General features: G+C 32.8%; 1 protein-coding gene across 3 annotated transcripts in view; it reads right to left on the bottom strand.

Annotated features, from left to right (window-relative positions):
• Nucleotides 1–22,845, bottom strand: part of LOC145241655 (uncharacterized) — a 1,060,571-nt gene that overhangs the window by 462,558 nt on the left and 575,168 nt on the right. The window contains exon 3 of one of the 3 annotated variants that reach the window (XR_013862596.1): nucleotides 18,311–18,415. The exons of the other annotated variants lie outside the window; for them this stretch is intronic. The gene's annotated coding sequence lies outside the window, so the exon portion shown is untranslated. Of the gene's footprint in view, nucleotides 1–18,310; nucleotides 18,416–22,845 lie in introns of those variants that run through there. 3 annotated transcript variants of the gene reach the window in all.

Raw genomic sequence — 22,845 nt, 5'->3', positions numbered from 1 at the left:
TATTTTATTTTTCTCTATGAATCATGAATATAAACAAAAATAAATGTTCTCTTCGTTATATATATATATATATATATATATATATATATATATATATATATATATATATATATATATATTACAGCGTTCCCCCCAAAACAAAAGCTAAATGGAGGCCATCTAGAACATATGCTGTAGAACGGAGAAAAAATGCCAAAGACCCTAGTGTTTTGAATATAATAACCTAGTTATGACCAAGGTTTCATTTCATTCGGACAAAATACTAAGAAGCGGGGCCTAATTAGAGTTTGGGCCCGTTTTGGGGGAAGTTGCACGCTGTATATGATGTTTCTGAATATTATTCGTTAGTTTTTCTCTTAATCTTACATTCTCATACAGAATTTCATTACGTTTCCATCTTCCACCATATCTCAATGAAATACCTACAAAGTAGAAGAAACGTGCAGGTGAAAAAAAAATTAGAAGTCGCTCACGATTCCTTATCTACCACACTTCCGCAAAATATCAAAAGAGCAAATAAACCGGTTACTATTTTATAATGACAACTAATGGTATCACGAGGAGTAAAGCTATGATATTGCACTAACAAGTTGTAATCCAGTAAATGCTACACAAAAAAAACATGCGTGGTTTAAAAATTCATCAGAGCATAATTTTATAGAACAGGAAACAAGGTATCCATGTCAGTTCTGGTAAAACCTTTTAGATGGAAAAACAGGATTTACTTCTGAATGACCAGTCCCTAAAATTTTTGTAACAATTTCGAGCATAGTAAGATAGCATTTTGTTGTGTAGACCGTCGTGTAGAACGTCCGGTTTCAAAATTCAATTACTTTTTGAACAAGTAATGGGATAATATTTGTTGAGAGATTCACAAGATTCACTCATAAATTTTTATGAATCGAAATCACCTAATAGATTCTCATCACAATTGGATTAGTGTGTTAAAAATATTACTATAATGAGTGACCCGAACAATTTATTTACGTACGCTACTATGCATATTTGCTTATATATTTTTATCAATATTACCGCTATCTACATAATAATGAATATATAAGTATTTAAGTATACATGTATGTATTAAAGTATATATGCAAAAACACCTTTTAGAATCAAACGCTGATGATCCAAATCAATGACCAATATTACAATGGAAATATTATAGGAATATTGCACTTTTGAATTCCTATGTAGGTTACATTAACTACACGGAGAAAACTTTGGTTCAGCAATAAATGCTAAGAAGCATTTTGAGTGCAAGGAGAAGCGTTAAATTGTTTTTCAAAACTACGATTATGGTCCAATCCGATGACAGACAAGCTGAACGGTGCAATGCCAATACAACTGACAGGCAGCACAAAATAATGCGGTCAGGAAAACAGAAAGCAATATAATAAAATAAAAAAATACTTTAACTAAAATATTTTAGAAACTCAAGGGAAAACATAAACAGGATTTTGAAACCATTAGACAAAAATCCGGCAAAAAATGTTTACTTTCAAACAAATAGATCTAAAAAATGTTGTAGAATCTTGGTAATTAAAGGAACTGACAGATTCCATACACCAATATTATTATCCTTATTTATCCTTTAAAAAATTGCCAGAAAAATGTTTGATTTCTATTAAAAAATATATTAAATTATACACACTCATAACTCTCCTACATATAGAAAAAATGAACATTTATAATTTACTGAATAATTTCAAGACAGTTCAGACACACAAAACTACAAGACAATAATTTAATCAGCCCCTTATTCAAATAGAAGTGTAACATATATGTTGTATACGGATGGGTCGTTTTAAGATGATAAGAGATAGAAGAGAGATATATTTAAACAGGTCTAGAGTGTTTCTTCTTACTTATATATATTTGAGAGGAGTGAGGGGTGATCAGCCCTTATAACACAAGAGGGGAAGAATCATTACTTATGACGAAGAGGGGGACACATTACTTGGATGGGTTATACAAAGTTCATTAAAGATGATTGCAAATATTGTAGAAAGGCGACACGAAGACGGCAGTTACAAAAATATGAGATGTTCTTTTATTCCATTTGACCGGTCGAAATGATGATGACATCCAGGAATTCAAAGTTTTTTTCTACGTGTTTGAAACTTTCTCCCTTCGCTTTTAAAGGGCCCCTTCTCTGATTATGTCAGCTCTTTTTCGGCTGATTGTGCTGACTTCGACACGGAATCGACTGCCTCCGATCTTCGTCTCCGTCTCTGTCTCTCTCTATCCGCCTAATCTCACTAAAATTAGCAAACTATATTGAGAATCTGCTTTTCTGCTATGACGTATGTATGGCTCTCACGTGGGAAACTCACGTGTCCTTAACATACGTGGTTCGGCACATGTTTCCAAACAACTTCTGCAGACAAAGAATTCTCACTATCCTATTTTTCGACCTAACTTTTTTTTCAATATGTTTTTAAATTGCTATTGTTCGTTCTTCTCTAGCTGACCTTATTTTAATTTAGTTTTCAAGAAGAAGTGAACAATTAAATTCCGTTTTTTGCAAACAAACATATCTAAACTATTTTATGTGAAACTGAACAATGCAGAATTCCATTTCTGAACCTTGCTTACAAAGTTCAAATCCCGGTCTATCCGTATCTCATTTTCACTTATCTTATGCTTTTCTTACTTACAAGAACATGGGAACCTTTTCTTGTAACATATGCCTGTATTATATTCACGGTATAAAAGACTAATATTATAAAGATTTACTCTCCAAACACCACCATTAGCGTAAATAACAGTGACTAGATTGTTAGAAATACATATTATATAGTTCTCTACACAAATTACATTTTATCTGCTTACAACAACAATTAAAACCTGAACTAAAAAAGTGATATCAAGTATAAAGCAATTAAGAATTTGCTCTGCACTAAATATTTTCCCATTGCTCCTCTATGTACCTTTATTCTCCACTTGTCATTTATAAAATAAAGTGTCCTTGATTTATATCGTCAACTTTATCTTTTGTATGATAGTTATCGCATTATTTTGTATATTTATCAAGATTATTTTGTATGATATTTATCAACATTCTATTGTATGATACTTATCAACACTCTTTTGTAGGATAGTTATCGACATTCTTTTGTAGGATAGTTATCATAAACAAGAGTCCAAACGCAGTAATCATATTGAGGTACTAGTGCTTACTATGAAGACTATTTAAGACTGAACCCCCCATCCACACATACGCATAAAATACATCGATAGTGCTCGCAATTATGGCTGTTTCAAAAAAACAAAATAAAAGATTAATACGTATTGATTGACAAATAACGTAAATAATGAATAAGATACTTTTAAATAAACATTAGAAAATAAACACAACTTCACTGGAAAAAAATAAATTTTAGAAACATGAAATATGCTTAAACAAAACTTATTCGATAAAGAGAAATTAATATTTATTTAAAAATGAGCAGTTGTGTGTTGTTTCTGAGTAACAAACATCTGTAAATAAACATTTTGTTGTTTTATGGATTTAAAATAAAAATGTCGTTTGATTATGCTTAAAATATGTTTATCATATAGTTTTAATAAGTTTAATGTATCCCTTGTTCTTTTATATATATATATATATATATATATATATACATATATATATATATATATATATATATATACATATATATATATATAGTCTTTTAAGTTTTTAACCTTTAAAACTATACAAAAATATTTTTATCATTCGTTAGAAAACTATCCAGTCAGTAAGTCATTTAATCACCTGCAATAACTGCATCAACTCGCTCTCAAATTTACTAAAATACCAATACTTTATTTTTCAAGGGATATTCAGTTGTTTACCATGAAACACTGTTGCGGTGATTTAAAAGAAAACACTATATTACATAATGGCTCCCCAGCACTGTTGATCAAACACCACCACCCTTAATCTTAGGAAGAAGCCATGTTACAAACATTTGATCCAATTTCCTATTCTTAATTGCAATTACTAACCTTTTCATACTATAAAAATGAATTTCTTACCTGTGCGATTCATCAATTTCCACATTTAAAATGGATACATTTTTTAATTTTTTAATTATCAATCTTGTATTTATAAGATTAGGATTAATCCATTTAACTACTTATCACCCCCACTATGATTAGTATTAAGTATATTTACATTCTTATTTCAAATTAGATGTATAAAGGTTTAAAATATTTTTACATATATGCATTTTTTTTTATTATATAAATTTATTATATGTAATTATAAATACATTTTATACATTGCTTATATAGTTTTGGATTTCCTTTATTAATATAGTCTGGTTAGTCTTAAACGATTCAAAAGCATCAGGATAACGAACAAATGCTTTATTTAACTGTTTAAATTTTTCATTGTCATCCCCACCTTGTTTTATCATCCTTTTTACTAAACTAGAAACTGGTGGTATAAATCTGTTAGTTTAAAAGTAACGCGAGCTATTCTCAAAAACTCTGACATAATGGTTCCATAAAACATAAAAACAGGACAGGTGCTATCTTTATGGGTCATACGTACTATTTTAAATAGAAAAGCGTTTCTTTTATCAAATATTTTATAAAGTAAAATCCCATCCTCAATTTTTATATCTAAATCCAGAAATGTAGCCTGTTGTCCTCTATGTTCATAATTCAATTTTAATTCGTTTTGATATATAAGATGTTTATTTTTTTTCGAATTCATCATTATCGTTTATACATATAAGGTCATCTATAAATCTCCTACATCCATGAAAGTTATATGTTTTAGATATATCTGTTATTAATAGTGATGACATATATATATATATATATATATATATATATATATTATATATATATATATATATATACTCGAGTCTATGTAAATACAAATTTGCCCAAAATGGTGCAGGATCCAATCCCATTGGGATACCTATCGTTTGGAGTAATATTTTATTTCCTATTTGAAAATAGCATTCTTTAATAAGATGACTTACAAGTATTTTTAAAATACCTTTAGAAACACTAGTTTTTATATTTTTATTTTTACACCAGAAAGCTTTAGAGTTTGAAAAGTCTATATATTTACCCTTTCAACCTTCAAAAGCCAACTCTACAGTATCATTTAATTCTTTTATAAGTTTTTCGTGCGGAATTTTAGTATATAGCGTACTAAAATCATAAGTAGCTATAGATTTTGCTTTTATTCTGGAATTTATTTTATCTAATTTTTCTTTCACTGGTTGGGAATTATTTACTACCCGAAATAGATTTATATTACTATAGAATTTACTTTTCAGGTGAAAATTATTTATTTGATTTATAATTAATTTAAATATTTTAGATATAGCTTTACTTAAAGCTTTAGTGATGCACGTCTTAGAACCTAAAATAAATCTAGCACCAACTAGATTTTTATGCATTTTAGGTATCCAATACATACATGGAAGATTTTTGTGTTTTTCTTCTAACTTTAATCCTACCTTTTCATTAATAATACCATTATTCAAAATAATGCTATCTAAATTACTATTACTTACTTTATAAGTATCCGAAACGTTTCCTATGAGTCATACTCCTATCAATAAACGTTGTATATAATATTTATTTCATATAAAACCTATATTGTTTGCCGCTTTATCAATCGGAACTATTACAAACTTTTCTTGAAGTATTTTAAGTTCCTCCCGTATTTCTGAATATTTTAAAAGAGGATTGGTTTTTCTAGGGTGTTAAATTGTTTTATATATTTAACTTTTTCATTTACGCATTCAAGTATACTATTTTTTCATGCATCAAACGTAGAATGTGCTAATTTTTATTTGTTTACCATAGACATAATAAAACCTTCTAGTGCTTTAGTTACTTCTTTAACGCATTTAGTGTAATGTAGGGATTTAGGTTCTCTATAATTTGGACCCTTACTTAGTAGTTTTCTTAATTTAGGATTATTTACTATCTGTAAATCTCCTGTAATTACATGTTTTATCTCATTATTACAGAAAGGAGAGGAATTACATTCACATTCTGGAATATATATATATATACACGTTTATCCATTGACAAATGATGTAAATAATGAGTAAGATCCTTTTAAATAAACATTAGAACATATTAAAACCTTCATTGCAACATCATTTTTTGTTCTATGAACAAATTTTCTTTCACACTTTCATGACTTTGTATTCTGATCACGTTTTACATATATTTCTTATATAGTTTAAATAAGTATAATATATTCTTTGTTTTGCACCCACCCACTGATTTATATATATATATATATATATATATATATATATATATATATATATATATATATATATATATGTACGTTTTTTGGATATTTTTGTATGCTTTAGGGATAACATAATTTTATTACACAGGGTGTCCACGACGTCTGGCTGGCCTTCGGGACAAGATCAAAGTGTAGTATCTGCTCTTCAGATGCTGCACTTCTATTTCTTGTTCTCTTGTACCTTTTCTCCACGTTAAAAAATCGACCCTGGTGTCTAACACTGTCCCGTGGGGAGGCATAGTAAATAGGTACATTATGTAGCCAGACTTTTTTGGAAGCATCCTGTAGAATATGTAGCCAGACTTTGTGAGCACCCTGTATACACATACACTCACACACACGCACACACACACAAACACACACGTGTATATATATATATATATATATATATATATATATAAGGTGTCCACAAAGTCTGGCTATATGATCTACAGGATGCTTCCACAAAGTCTTCTACATAATGTAGCCAGATTTTGTGGACACCCTGTATATTTACTTCGTGCATTAGTTTGTAATAGGGCTGTTTAAAATTGAAAGTGTAAGGTCGTTTTTACAGATTGGTTATTGAAGAGGTTTGTATCGTGGTTGTTTATTAAATAATGGGAAGAATTGAAGAGCGTTTAATTATTATTTAAGTGATTTAATTATTTTATTCATCAGGATTTCCATTTATAGTTTGGTGTCTGTCCCAATTCTGTTGCCAGGAGTTTGACATTAGAACATGTGGTTGTTCTCTTTACGTTCTCTGAATGAATCATTTCGCCAGTAATATATATTTTGTGTATATTTCTGTTTTGATTTTGTACAGTTAATAGTTGCTTTGTTCCTTTTTGCTAGATGTTTAAGTTTCTGTGGTGCATGCATCCAAAGAACAGGATTTGTATTGGGTCTGAATAAAAGAAATACACCATTACAAGATGGGGTTGTATGCTGTTTTATTTTTCCAATAATTATTTTATATCTGATGTTTCTCCGTTGTCTCAGAGTCTTCAGTGCTCAATATCCTGGTTTTTAGTAAGGTAATCTTTTGTTTTCCCGGGCAAAATAAGGTATTAATTTAAGCATACAATGTCTTACTCATATATCCCTAGAATTGTGTGAAAGAAAATTTGTCTGTATGTGTGTGTGATAGAGACAAGGGCTCGTTCCCTATAGACTAAGAGACGGCTGGACCGATTATTTTGGAATTTTATACGAAGATGCTTGAGAGGGCTGGGAGTTTTTTTCTGTAAATTTTGTATCGGGATGCGTCTGATAGTATGGAAAATCGATAATCGATAAATACGAATTTGACCAAAGTAAACACTTTTAGACACCCTAAACCAAACGTGCATTCGAAAAGTTGTATCACGACATAAGCTAAAGGGCCAACCGTATATAATCAGCCGTAGAATATTAGATATGGCAGGGACGTGTTCGAGTGAATGCTTCTTTTAGAGCACAATGTTAACACGATACTTGACGCTTGTTCGACTGCGAGAAAGTTGTGAAAGCTTTCTCCTGGTACACAGTAATGGATTCCCAATTAGAGCAGACAACCGATTTGCTTGAAAAACTGGGCAATTTTATCGATTTCGATGACAATAAAAGCATAGCAAAGTGAAAAATTTATAGTATATATATATATATATATATATATATATATATATATATATATATATATGATTTTTCAGAATGTGAGAGATTGTATATAATAAATTCCACAGTCTAACAACGTCGCAGCTCACAAGAACAGTGACAGTCAACAAACCGGAAGTCCAAGACTCGAGTTTCGCCCTCATTTGGGCTCATCAGTTAGACACATGCGAACTCAGGATTCGAAACCCGAGCCTCTTGCATGTGAGGCAAGCACTCTACCAACTGACCAAACGCCCCGCACACAAGAATTTCTTTTAACCAACACAGACCAAGCAAACAGCGCCGAAATCCGACTGTGAAATGAACCTACTTCGTCTCGACATGTTCGGATGTGTTTAACTGATCAGCCCAAATGAGGGCGAAACGCGAGCCATGGACTGTCATGGCTCTTGTGAGCTGCGACGTTGTTTGACTGTGGAATTTATTATATATATATATACATATACATACATATATATATATATATATATGTGTGTGTGTGTGTGTGTGTGTGTGTGTGAATGTATCTCATATGATGATATAATAATAACTTATAATGTATCAATTATGATTCCAGCAAATGTATCATGCTTAAGGTGTAATCACATTCAGAAATTTAAACTCTATAAGTATAGATAAAATTTAATGCAAATTTTATATATTTTGATGTTCAAACTGGACGTTTTGTTCGTATTATGCCTTCTAATACAAGTTTGCATACTGATAAAATTGCTGCAAACTATACATCTATAAAATTCTACAAAAAAATCAAACGAATACTAAGAATGGGTTTCATCCTCATTTTTCCTTTCTTTAGGTAAAGACACTGCATATACTAGTTGATTAGTTAACGAATAAGTCATTCACATACAGATGTATAAATATGTACACAATTTTTTTTAAATGAATAGAGAATTTACTTTTCCGCTAATGTCTGCATTTTAAAACGTTTTCTATTTTGTACAGTTTTTAGCATATTTTTTAAAATTATTCTGCATTTTCATTCAGAAAGATCGGCTTATATTTTAATGATATAGAAACACGAATTAATAAGTAAAAAATAAAGAACTAGAGTGAATTATCTAGTATCTGCTGATATGAGTTTTATTTTATGATACTTTGTTTACACGTTATTTTCTGTCGAGAAGAGGACAATCGACATTAAAAAACAATCGCAGCTGTTTAATTCCATAATAATACACGCAATACCACACGCAAATTGGATATTAATCAAATATGTATATTCTAAATACGCCTGTATCAATGATACTTCTATTTTCTAGTAATTCATAAACGGTCGAACGTCTTGGTTATCATCATAAAAATAGTCTGTTGGGTAATATATTAAGAAGCTAGTTGAATTAAGCAGCCAGACTATGAAATAGATATGCAGGCACCCAGATATAAACACAAACCTATATACATGTAGGTATATGTTTTTAAGATATCTAACGAAATTTATAACAACCCTGTTCTTCAATTGTTTCAACGTTAGTTTATGTCAGAACATTATTAACAATGAAATATCACCAGGTTTATCCTTTTTTGTGTTTGTAAATACCCCCCCCCGCAAAAAAGATGCTTAAATTGAAATCTGTCTTTATATCTACGTGAACGATATTTCCAATAAAATACTATCACCGGAGCAATAAAAAAATGAACTTTGTAAAATGGATAGAATTATCTTTATTCAGTTATAAAGAAAATAGCGAACAATATATTTATGAATTTCTCCTAATGGTGGCTGTCTTAAATGTAAGACACATTTATGTATAGCTTACATCTCCTTTATACGTTTTCCAATAATTTACGTATATATATATATATATATATATATATATATATATATATATATATATTCCTATAAATTCGTTTTTCTTTTGGGTGTATTGATATTCATATTAAAAAAACCCTTTTCTACTTATTTAAAAAGAAAATACACTTTTCTTATATATGGGTTGTGGAATTGCATCCATCTGCAAAAGATCTAGCTAATTTGCATATTCTTTTAAACATTCATTTTAATTAATTTCCTATTAGTTTTTTTCGGTTTTCTTATGGGGTGATCATCTTTATTTAACTATTACGTGTAATTATATTCATGCAGATATTCTACATGATTTATACTTGCGTAATATTTGCGTAAAACCTTTACAGGAAACACAAATTTGTTTCCATATATATTTATATATACGTATATATTTTTGTTGCACAGATTTTGCCTACAAAACTCCTCCTAGAGTTTTTGGTCTACGGACATAAAATTTCATATATAAGATGTTTGAATCCATGCAAAACTTTATATTTGGGTTTTAGCCTGGAAAAATCCGTGCAAAAGTGTGAAAATTAAAAAAAAAATGAAATTTGCCAGGTGAAGGTCGAATGCCGCCATTACGAATGCATAATGTAGTTAATATTGGTTCATGTTTTAATTTTTAGCCTTGCAGTAAACATGTTTTCATAGCCCAGTCATTTATGGCAGAGGCAAAATAAATCGTGAGCTGAACGTTTTGGTTTCGATTCTCAATGATGGCGCATGAGTCTTTTTTTTTAATCATTATTATATATTGCATCCAATCTATCTATCTATCTATCTATCTATCTACATCTATAAAAGTATAAATGTCTGTCTGTCTTTTCTCTATGGTAATTAAGGAAGACTATTATACAGAAATACATTACTTTACATATTCACACTTTTTAATATATACATATGCACATAACCTTATGGACAGTATATAGAGCCCGAGCAAAGCCGGGCGGAACTGCTAGTATATATATAAAGCTGAATGTCTGTGCGTGTGTCTGGTCAGGAATAGGCTCTTATATGGTTGACTATTTAAAAAAAAACTGATTACATATAATGATAGATGTATCGAGACACAGGAATGGGTATGTTTGATTTGGCAGAACGGTGGGTCATTAAAATTGTGGGGTTTGCGTTCGCGCCTGGTCCACAAAGTATGGAAATAAAAAAATTAAAAATTAAAAAAACGTTTACAAGTGTTTTTGATATAGATGTACATAAGACTACTTTGATAAGTGTGTTTTAACTTAAATAGGGATGGTATAATAAAATTGTGGGGTGCGTTCGCGCCTGGCCTCCATAGAATGGAAATAGGCACACACTTTAATAAAGACTTTTCATACCTATCTGCGTAAGTATACTTTGATAATTTTGTTTCCGTTTGAAGAAATATGGTATAATAAAAGTCTGGGGTGTTCGTTCGCGCCTGACTTCCATATGTCACATAGTTTAACAAGGTTTTTTAATATAGATCCGCATAATATTGTGATAAGTGTTTCAGTGTGAACAGGTATGATATTATAAATTATGGGGTTTATCTATTTTATTTTTACTTTCATCATATTTTGCTTTGGTTTTGATACCCCCAAATTCGAAGCTATCTCTTTACAACCCTTCCTTTTCATAACCTATCATTCTTTAATAAATCAGAGTCCATTTTCTGTAGGCTGTTTTTGAACCCAGTCAACGACGGGTACTTTTGCTAGTATACATATATACAATATATATATATATATATATATATATACAGACGTAAAATGTATTGATATATATATATATAGAGAGAGAGAGAGAGAGTGAGAGAGAAAGAGAAAGAGAGAGAGAAAATAAGAAGGAATAGAATATATATCTCGTAAATATATGTAAATATGCATTTAAAATATGATTCTTTGTAATTGCCACATAAATGATTACCTTAGTAAGGCGTAAGATTTGTGTTTTCTAAGAAAATACTTTCAATGACGGTTGGTTAGTTTTTGCATTTATTTACTGATTTCTGAATACGAACTTCGTTCATCGAATTATTATGAAATATCCGTAATTGGGACTTATTGAACTATTCAGCGAAGCGTGAATCAGTTTGCTAAAAAATATACAGAAAAATATTACTCATTAAATGCGTTCTCCCAATGATTGCATTTACACACAACATTATTCAGCTCATCTTAAATATTTACATTATTATTTGAATGTCAATCCCTATGTACAGAAAACTATATATATTTGTTTTCAGTTATCTTTATTTTAAGCATTTAAAATATTTCAGAATTCTACAGACAATTAAAAGAAATGTCTTTGTTCTACACATCGTATAAGTAATTTTGCCTATGTTTTTTTTAATTCATGTCAACAAATTTCTAAATTCAATTACATATTTATAATATTTAATAAAAAAGAATTATATTTATTATATGGTTTAAACGGTAATATTATTTACCAGGAAATTTTAGGATCAATTATATATTTATTCACAATATTTTTACATCCCTACTTGAAATATAAACAAGTAAATTTATGCTTGTATGAAGCTATACATTTGTTGCAAACACTCCCTGCCTTAATGCCTGGCAATTTATAAGCAAATCTATTTACATCATTGATTAGAGAAAAAAGATGCATGCGCAATAATTGCACACAATTCCTGTTGTTAATTCCATTTTCTTCTGATAAGTTACATAGATAAGATCGACTACGTTTAACTGAAATAAAGAACACGGCATTTGATTAATTCCGACGTAGACCTTAAGTAGATGGGCAATTTTAATAGGAATTCATTTGGCATCAGAGGAAATTAATCCGGTTAGGATCATTGCATTTTATTTATGGCTCTGCATGCTGAGAAATGTTCAACCTAAACTAATCTCCCAGTTTTTATAACGATGTGAAGTCCCATGCCTTTAATTAAGCTGCATACATACGTGCGCCTAATATGGATCGCAAACGAAATTTGATTAAATATTGCTAGGTGACGTGTTTAAGAGGGACAAGTATACAGATATTTTAGGAGGCTTGCTTCAAGGGTGCGACGTTGTTATTTACATGCGTTCTTTAAATATTTTATTAAATTTGTTAGACACTGTGTGCACTCAAAAGGTAGCAATTTCCCCCTTTTGGAATCAATAAAAATATTTAAAAATAGAAAAAACAATTTTTTTTTATATTACAACTAGCATACTGACCAATATATTAGCGTCGTAAAATACACCTAAGAATATTTTAATTGGTGTAGTTTTCGTATATATTATTGTATTGATTATTATATTGTACCGAATATGTATTAGTGCTTTTAAAGTTAAAAAAAAAAATTATGACGTGTGTTCCATCAGCTAGAATCCAAACAAAAACCTTCAGCTTTCCAGCGATATCCACTATCGTACAATCGAAGGATTGATGGATATAAACACTTAGACATTTAACAGTGATTGGCAAATAAATGTACATTTGCGCATACGTATAAACACACTTTAAGTGGTATTCCCTAGATCATGTTCCATTTTTTTTAATTTTTACCTCTTAGTAACTAGTTTTAACAGCTAAATACAAATCGAATATGTTCTGCCTGTCCAAATGTCCCATATATCAAGTTTCAAGTCAACAGTACATATTCAGCAAAAGTAAGTTATATATATATATATATATGTGTGTGTGTGTGTGTGTATGTGTGTGTGTATGTGTGTGTATATATACAGAGAGTGATTGAGAGAAAGAGAGCGAGATAGATAGATAGATAGATAGATAGATAGATAGATAGATAAAATTTATTTACCTATTAGTTTACACCTTATATAAAAAAAGTGTCCCGGGTGTTTGAAGGTGTGTGTTTGCTAAAAAAAAAAATGCTAGTAAGCAGACAGGCAGGCTCGAACCCGTACTGTGAAGAAGGAAAAGAGGGTGGAAAAACGTGACGTCTTTGCGGTTGTGTTCATCGCCAAACCGGAAGTGACGAAGGCTAGTTAATCGAAAAGATAGGATGACTTTCGAAAATATCGGCGAAAAAAGCGACACCTCCCTGTAGAAAAAGTGCCTAGTTTAAGGTGGACGAATTCATATTTTAAGCCATTTTTGGATATTTGCCGCCCGAAGGGTCGCGCCTTGAAGCGGAACCGACCTTGTGAAAATTTGTTTCCTCTGCCGAAAGTTTTAGGCAGATATACAAACAGACAGACATTCATACATACATACATACATACATACATACATACATTTAAACAGACAGGTAAGATTCATATTATAGATGATCACTGATAATTTACACCTGTTTATAATACACGGGTCAGTGCAAAAATGTTTGTCGATTTAGAATTTAATTTTTATATTTATAACGGCCATTGCTATCAATAATTTGTTACGTATTTCAACGAAATTATTAAGATCTCTCTGCTAAATATTTTAGGTTTTAATATAAAATACAAAGCTAGCACATCTTGTGATGTGGACCTCACAACAGCTAAACGGTTTTTAAAAAAATGACAACCCAATGCAGCAAGGTAACGAGAATGTTCTAGATTGGGCAAATTTTTCTAACTAAATTCAATTTAATCAGAAGTTCGGTTGGATAACGAACATTATTATTACGGAAGATGATTCTCTATCTATTAACTATAGAACGCTGTTTTTCAAACAAGCGTTTGCAAAGGTATTGTCGAAAGATATACATGATCCTATATCAATCTGAAAAATATGAATCATGCATAATATCAATATGCAGAAAATGAATTACAATGCCTTAAAATAACCGTTCTATAATACAAACAGACAAAAACGTTTCACCACACTGACACTTCGAATCAGCTTTACTTAATACGAATATATCAAATGTGTTTCCTATTGCTTTTGGGATTTAACCGACATAAGTCCAGTTCAAACAGACAGAAGTACATAGAAGCCAGAAGTAACTGTAAGAAAGAAATAGCAACAGCTAAGAGAGAATTTACTGAAACCACCAAACAACACATCGACGCAAAATCTACAACAGTGTAGTAAAGAATAGGCAATCAACAATTCCTCTAATATCAAACAATCATGAGGCTGTTTGCTCAGCAAACGAGAATGCTAACATGCTTGTCATTCGGTTTGCTACCAACTCCACACTGGACCCTGCTAACTACCCCCTTCCAGACTTTCCTTTGCGGACAGACGCCACACTAGACGATCTGAAAATCACCCCTTCTCAGGTTCATAAAAACTCTTGACACTTCAAAAGCTTCTGGACCTGATCTCATCGCGGCTGGGTTATTAAAAAACGTGCTTCGCCGAAGTAGCTCCAGTTATCTCCTAACTTTACAACAAATGCTTTAATGATCCTTGCTTCCTGCCTGCTGGAAAACTGCTTCCGTGGTACCAGTTTTCAAGAATTCTGGCGAAAGAACAGACCCAGTAAATTATCGCCCCATTAGCCTCCTCCCACATTTCGCCAAAATATTTGAGTCCATAATTAACCAAGCTCTCGTCCATCATCTTACAGATTCTAAACTTCTGACCGACAAACAATATTGATTTAAGCACGCCCGTTCATCAGCAGACATCCTAACTGTAATCTCTAAGCGTATATACCATTTACTGAACAAAACAGAGGAGGGTGGAGCGGAAGCTCTAGATATATCTAAGACTTTTAACAGGGTATGGCATGCAGGTCTTCTCAGGAAAATCAGATCATACGGTATCACTGGAAAACAATTTACATAATTAAATCTTTCTTAGATAAGAGAAAAATCCAGGTTGTCCTCGACGGTCGTACATCAAAACAATATGATATAAAAGCAAGAGTGCCTCAAGGGTCAATCCTTGGAGCTCTATTATTCCTAATATTCAGAAATGACCTCCCTGACAAAATTGTCTGTGAGATGGGTATATATGCTGATGACACCACGCCCTATAACAGACATGACAGAAAGACACATGAATAAATATCTAAAGAAATGGCAGAAACACTAGAGGATGACTTCCGATCTGTACTGGAATGGGGACAAAAATGTATGGTCACATTCAATGCTGCCAAACCAAAACTAGTTTCCTTCAATAATTACAAGACACTTTCTCTACCACCAATACCAATGGCCAAAGACTTTGTATCTGAAAGTACATCTTTTAAACTCCTTGGCCTAACGTTCACAGGAAACATGAGTTGGAACAAGTACATTGAGATCATTGCCAGGGCCGCTGCGAATAAAGTAGGTTCTCTCTACCTTGGTAGAAATCTATTAACGCCCGAAAGTATCATGTACCTCTATAATATCCATGATTGGAGTATTGTTGTCCTATTTAGGCTGGTGCATCTTCTGCTAGTCTCTAGGTTCTAGAAAAGGTTCAAAAGAGAGTCGCCAACCTGATAGGTCCTGAACTGTCTGTCATCTAACGTCAGCCTCTGTCCCATCGACGGAATGCTGCATTCCTCTGCCTGTTCTACATGTACTTAAACAGTGAATACTCCGACGAACTGCAAGCACATGTACCGCCTCGATGTAAAACCCCCCGACAAACCCGACAAGCAGCCAAATCCCCCCCCTTTACAGTAGAGATTCCTAGATGTAAGAGAGCCTTCTACTCCTGTAGTTTCTACCCCAGAACCGCTAAACTTTGGAATTCCCTTCTGGGTCCCTGCTTCCCCAACTGTACTTACATGCAGAAGTTCAAGTGTAACGTGAATCGACATCTTGCTGGCCAACTCCCTACATTGTACACCTGTAGCTTATGTCCCTGATAGTAGTCCCCTTCATCTTAGTGGCAATGTGCCTTGTTTGGGGTGAAAATGTAAGTAAAAAAATAAATCGTGTTGATGGTGTCTGTAACTGTAAATGCTAGGAACACAACATCTTTCGACATTATTTTGTACTAATATATGATTTCTCGAATAGCAGCAATTCTCTATGCTGCGATAGTTTTTTCAGCATTGAAATCGTCTGACAGTTCGAATGCACGTCGTAGCCGTAGTTGAACACTCCATTTACACAAAAGCTGTCTTACTTGATAGTTGCAAAAACTAGGTCGTTATGCTATGACATCTCATGTCATATATCCTTTTGTAAAAAAAAATAAACAAATAAATAAATAAAACGGATCATAATAGTCGAATAATACTTGTCGACTGTTGTGGTCTCATCGGTAGACATACAGCAAACGGAGTTAGAAAGTTATTTCCATAATATTGGAAATATCTATTCTAATCTTCTGCAATTCTTCATTGTTTCAGGTTATCGTTTTCGTTATTAATTGATTGACATATCTCAGAGTGATTTATGATATTTTGATCGTCCAAACTTTGTGGTCAATACATTCGCGTTGTGTTCTATGACGCCACGTGTCATGCGAAGCCAACCATATACTAGCAGGTACCTTGCTTTATTTGCACAAAAAATAATCCACCTTGCGATAACTTTACAAAGTTTGGAAAGCACATCTCCTCGTTTCAAGATACCATAATCTGCCTTTGGCTCCAAGCCTAGCCAACGAGTCTCGTTTCAAAGCCTTTGTGGGTCCTTGCATATCAGGCAAACTCAGCCAATTTCTATTGCGTGTGCGTAGCAGACTTTTCGACAGTATTCCCCTAGGATAACACAGCACTGACTGGGTCTATGCACACACATTACCCAAATCTATTCTGGTATAGAAATATATTTTTTCCACTAAAGGACGGCGTCTAGGAATAGGTTTACAGTTGTCTCGACTGGCAACAACAAATAGGCTTTCGTTATATCGGGGAATGATACATTCGATGCACTCTGACTCTACTCTCTTAATGTTTTCACACATACATTGTCATCAGCAGTGTAAGCATCTATAAATTAATTGAATTATATTGAGCCACTGGCATAAAGCGAACAACAAACTTTATTCGGGAACTGTATAACATGAGGAAGATCCGACCTCCTCCAGTTAAAAATATAACACGAAAAAGACCGCAGGGTTTATCTGTACTTAAATGTAGTTCTACGTGGTTCTGATCCAAACATCCACAGATGTCTAATAGCGTGGCCACGGTCCCTACAACGATAACTGTTTTGGAGTGAGATTCGTGTCCTACTTCTCCTCCGTCCTTGACCTGTCCGTAATCGGTCTCCTATCTCATTAACTCATTGACAGTCTACATCCACCGATATCCCTTCGCTCAGCAACATTAGCTGATTTATAAAGGCCATGTCTTTAACTACATGTTCAACTTCAAAGTTAATCAAAGTTCATGCAACATGCACTAATCATGCAAAAGTTATAAATCTATGCAAGAAAGAGTTATGTGTGTCCTTGTCTTATTCGTTATGAATGCAAAACTTCAGTTCTAATCCAGGACGATTCCTCGCCTTGTACATTTATTTCAAATATTATTATCTCTTGGACTATTGCCTAACTTGATCGTGGGTTAAACATTTAGTTCAATATCAGTCCGTTAAAAAGTTCTTATAATGCATATATTCAATTCATGTCCCTGCAAATCAACATGCAATCAATCAAAACAACATGCAATCTATATTCTTGCTTTCTCAGTTACCTCCCCTTAGACAGTGGTATCTTATGGGGTCATCGTTCTTTTTCCTCTTGCTTATTCTTTAAAGTCGTGTATCCAGTTGATTTTTCAGCACAAAAGACACGCATTCAATTAATATATTGACGCCCTTTTCTTTATTTTTATTGTACTTTAATTTTAATTATCTTACCTAAGACCGTTGGCTCATATTTGGGGTGAACATCTGTCTATGGCAGTCTCTTATGTAATTTTCCTATAAAAGAAATAATAATAATAATAATAATAATAATAATAATAATAATAAATCAAACTCAATTTTATTTGCTTCACTAGGTCATCTACTGGTGGTATTGGAGTTGGTATCGGCTCTGGTTTGGGTCATCTTTGCTTCAGGTAAGCTTTGACGAGAACCAGCCTCGCCATCGATACAGAAAAACATTAAGGCATTTTTACTGTCAAGCTTCCTCGCTTTCTCACACATCACATCACCGCCACCAACCTTGCAATCAGAACCGTTATCATGTTTATCAAACTTCATCTCACTATTATCATATGAAAGCTGCTAATGATCGATTATCATCCTTACTTTCCAACCTATTCTACGATTCTCGCGAAATTACTCTATACATTATCTAATTTTTCTTTTAAACAGTTTTGACAATTCGAGTCTTAATCAACACGTTTCAGCCCTACTAAGTAACTAAAGTCCAACCTCGCTTTAGTGTGTGCAACGGGGTGGGGACACAGCCAAAAGTTATTTACTATTCTTCAGTGAGGTCCAACCTTCGGGGACATAGGATCACATGTTGACTCTTCTTCTAAACGACCAGACGAATTTAGCCGTATCGTTTTTAGAATCTATCACAACTGTTCGAGTCCTATGATACTTGGGATCAAAGTGTCTCAATCCCAGGGCGTTTAACTATACCCTTATATGCTCAGTCCACACAACTCAGGACTGCTCAGGTAGCATTGCTGGATAAACACAGGATTTGTAATGGTCTGATTATAGGATTAACACTTTCTTGAATTTTTATAACCTCAAGCCTCGCACTTTTCAGGAACGGGAACGCCCATATGCATGTAATAATTAACTAGCGGGGCTTGTAAAAATTCCACAGGAGACTTATATATAATATATTGTTGTTGGTATTCTATAGATGTGCAGTGTAAATGGATACGCTCTGATAATGTTGTAGCTTTTCTGTTAAAACTGCAAAAGTATTTATAAGCTGGCACAAACGCCCAGCAAGGCCCGGTTGAAAAGTACGCTTAAATATGACATTTTAATTGCTGAAGATGTCGTATATTTTATCACAGAGTTAATGTTCTATCGATGTAAGCGTCCCAAAGCAAAAAACACAAACTCTATTGTATTAATATATACTAGCATAATCCATGGAAATTCTACGGTAGTTGAAAATTAAAAAAAAAACATAAATAAAATGAATAAAAAAAAATCAAATCAAATAACGACGAATTTAAACCAATTTTTTTTAGTGATTTCGTCTCTACCGTACCGGAGTTGTGTGTTTTTTTTAATTCTTTGGGCGCTTCTGTCTCTACGGTACCGAATAAGTTCCGACATTTTATTATACTGGATAGTTTCAACAATAGTGTCTCTACTTTACAGGAGACGTTTCATATTTATTTATACAGGATATCTTCGCGATACTTCTCTTAATACTTCTGTCTACTTTACAAGAGACGTTTTATATTTCTTCATACTGGATTTCTTCAACGATACTTCTCTGAATATTTCTGTCTCTGATTTGCACGAAACGCTTCGTAATTCTTTCCTACAGGACTTGCAATGGCTAATTATAGTATAAACATTCTTTTCGATCTTTCACATGCCCAAGCCCGCACTTTTCAGCAAAGAGAACTCCCCAATGATTGGAGTATTTAATATCGAGAATCTCCAAGGTGTTGCCTACTATAACGATCACCATCCTCTTCGGTCTTTCCAATCTTTCCAACCTACGTAGGCGATTACGTTGTACGGCGCATCGGTGTCGTAATAACCACAATTAATTCAATAGGTTTAATACTTGGGAATATTCCTCTACATTCTTAAGTACTATATAGTTGAATTCTGCCTAGCCTTATTGAACATCGGTTTCTTCTTGATACTCTCTGATCAATTTCCGATAGGTTCCAAATCACTCGCTAAAATAACTAACTGACGTGACTGCGTGATTATCACTTCACTGGTTTTCTTAAGGATAACACACTTTTTACTACTCAGGGTTCCTGTCAGCCGTACATACTCTGTTAGGTACATAAGCATAATCAGGTCCATATCGGCCATAGTATGAATGCATTTCTTTATTTTTATGCGTTACCTTTTCATCCCAAGACTTAACACTCAGCTGTCATTCCCCACATTATCTTACAAATGTAAATTTCCAACTTAAAAATTCACTTCTATTTCAGATATTCATCAATATTCTTTCCTCTAACGATGAAAAGTGTTAATGTGGTGCTCTAGTGAGAGCAGGTAAGAAAATTTAACGACGAACAATGCGTGACTCTGTTTACGAATAGCTTTACCTCAAGTCATGCAACACCCAATGTCATATCAGCCAATGCTCATCGGCTTCGCTGCCATTTTATTTTCTTTTGTTTATAACTCTACCTTCTCCTCTTGTCCTGTACACTTGCGTGGCTACACATACCCACTCTGAAGCTATTCATGGGTTATCTAACTAACAAACACCAATACGCCGAATACCAGAATATTCAACAGTTGAAACGCCCACTACCGACTCTTCCTCATGACAGCCGGCGCCACGACTGAATAGAGCCCTTGTCCGATCCCACCAACTTCCGCCGATGCGGGTGGAGGGTGCAACTAAAGACCCCCAACCGTCGCCCACCGTTCCGATATTATGCCTTGTCGTTAGCGTGTAGAGATATCAAAGTTCAAAACATAATAGCAAATAATTTTTATTAAAAAATTGATTAAACTTCAGGAAAGCGTTTAATCACTAATCCATAATTAATTATTGTTTCAAAACTATTAAAAACTGAGAAATAAAGTGAAAAATATAACATAATACACTATAATCTAAATTATCGCAAAGAAGCAAAGTCGACTCGGCAACGGCGAATTCCCGACAACAATTCTGCTAGCAACTACCCGCACTGTTTGATTGACGGGATCAAAGGAAAATCTAATCTGCTTGCGAGTTGCTGCTGCACGGAGCTTATTGCACTCTTGTTTTTTTAGTTCGGCTAACTGTATCCCCTCTTTCTTTTTCTTCTATGCTGAACATATCATTTACGGTTTGTACTGCTCACGTTTTTGAATGCAAAATCATAAAACATCTCTTTACCTTATTGTTTCCTTTCTATTGTAAAATTCGTTTGTCAAATTTCATTACCATCAGTACCAGCGGTTTAACCTTTGCGAATAATCGACGAACTGATATAGTTCTTTTTACCTTTAAATAAGCTGTCTCTTCGCTTTAATTAATTTTTTTTAAATTACCTCATCGGCAGTCTATATGCGATATGAAAATAAATTACCATCCATACCGACGGTTTCAAATCCAAACTATGCGCTGAGCACATCTACGTTTGATCACAACTCAGGGTACATGCTTGATTACAAAAAACATCTTATAAAATGAATGTCATTTTCTTAATTGATTGCATTATACAAAAATATGACAGCGTTTTTTTCATCTAATACTCACTGTAAACTATCTACCTCGCTGCGTCCTTATATCTCTGCTCTCAACCTTTTAATTCCAAGTTCAAAAATCGTTCTAGTCCTCAATTAAAATGCCTACAATACCCTATAAATATTTTTTTCAATTTACTTTCCAAGAATATTATTTTAAAGGTTGTCAAATTCTTTTCCAACATTCTTTTTGGTTTAATTTTCAAATTTTCAGTTTAAATGCTTTTGGATTCTTATCGACATTTTTTTCTGTTTAGTTTTCAAAATGACATCAGCGCGAAACTTCATTCTTGAAAGTATCAGTTTAAATGGTTTCAAATTCTTTTCAATCTATTTTTCAATTTAATTCTCAGAAGTATCAGTTTAAATGCTCTCAAACGCTTTTCGACATTTTTTAATTTAATTTTCAAAAGTATCGATTTACATTTCCAATTTTCCCTTTCCGGAAACAATTATCGAGCCTTATGACCGTCTGTTTATCAGTTTCAACGTCTTCAATTTAAAGCCAAGAAAGGGAATAGCAGCAGACTCTATCTACAATATATATCAGTAGCATTTCATTTTTATTTACTATTTTCCTCCTTCTCTAGTGAGTCAGTTTGACGATCCTCAAATTATCGTTAAGAACGAAAATAACATCAACGTGCGGACGCCAACATTTCTTTCAAAATCAGAATAATTAGTTTAAACACCCACAGGTGATCGTTAAGAATAAAATACAAAATCAGGAATAATCATTTTAATTGCTTACAAGTTAAATTATCATGCATAATCTCGAAATCAGAAATACTCATTTTAAATCTTACTAATTATTATCAAGCGTACATCTTAAAATCAGCAATAATCATTTTAAATGCTGACAAGATATTATCAAGCAAATTCCAAACCGGAAATAAATATTTTAAATGCGTAATCTTTATTATTAAGGGTAAACGGTTTTACTAATTTTCACTCCCTGCTTAATCAATCATTCGCACCCCCCTCACTCAGTGTCA

Source organism: Euprymna scolopes, chromosome 20, assembly GCF_053919585.1.
Source record: "Euprymna scolopes isolate OS-2025 chromosome 20, ASM5391958v1, whole genome shotgun sequence".
Classification (NCBI taxonomy): Eukaryota; Metazoa; Mollusca; class Cephalopoda; order Sepiida; family Sepiolidae; genus Euprymna; species Euprymna scolopes.
Note: the sequence above shows the minus strand (reverse complement) of the source record. Positions and strands in the feature narration are given on the sequence as shown.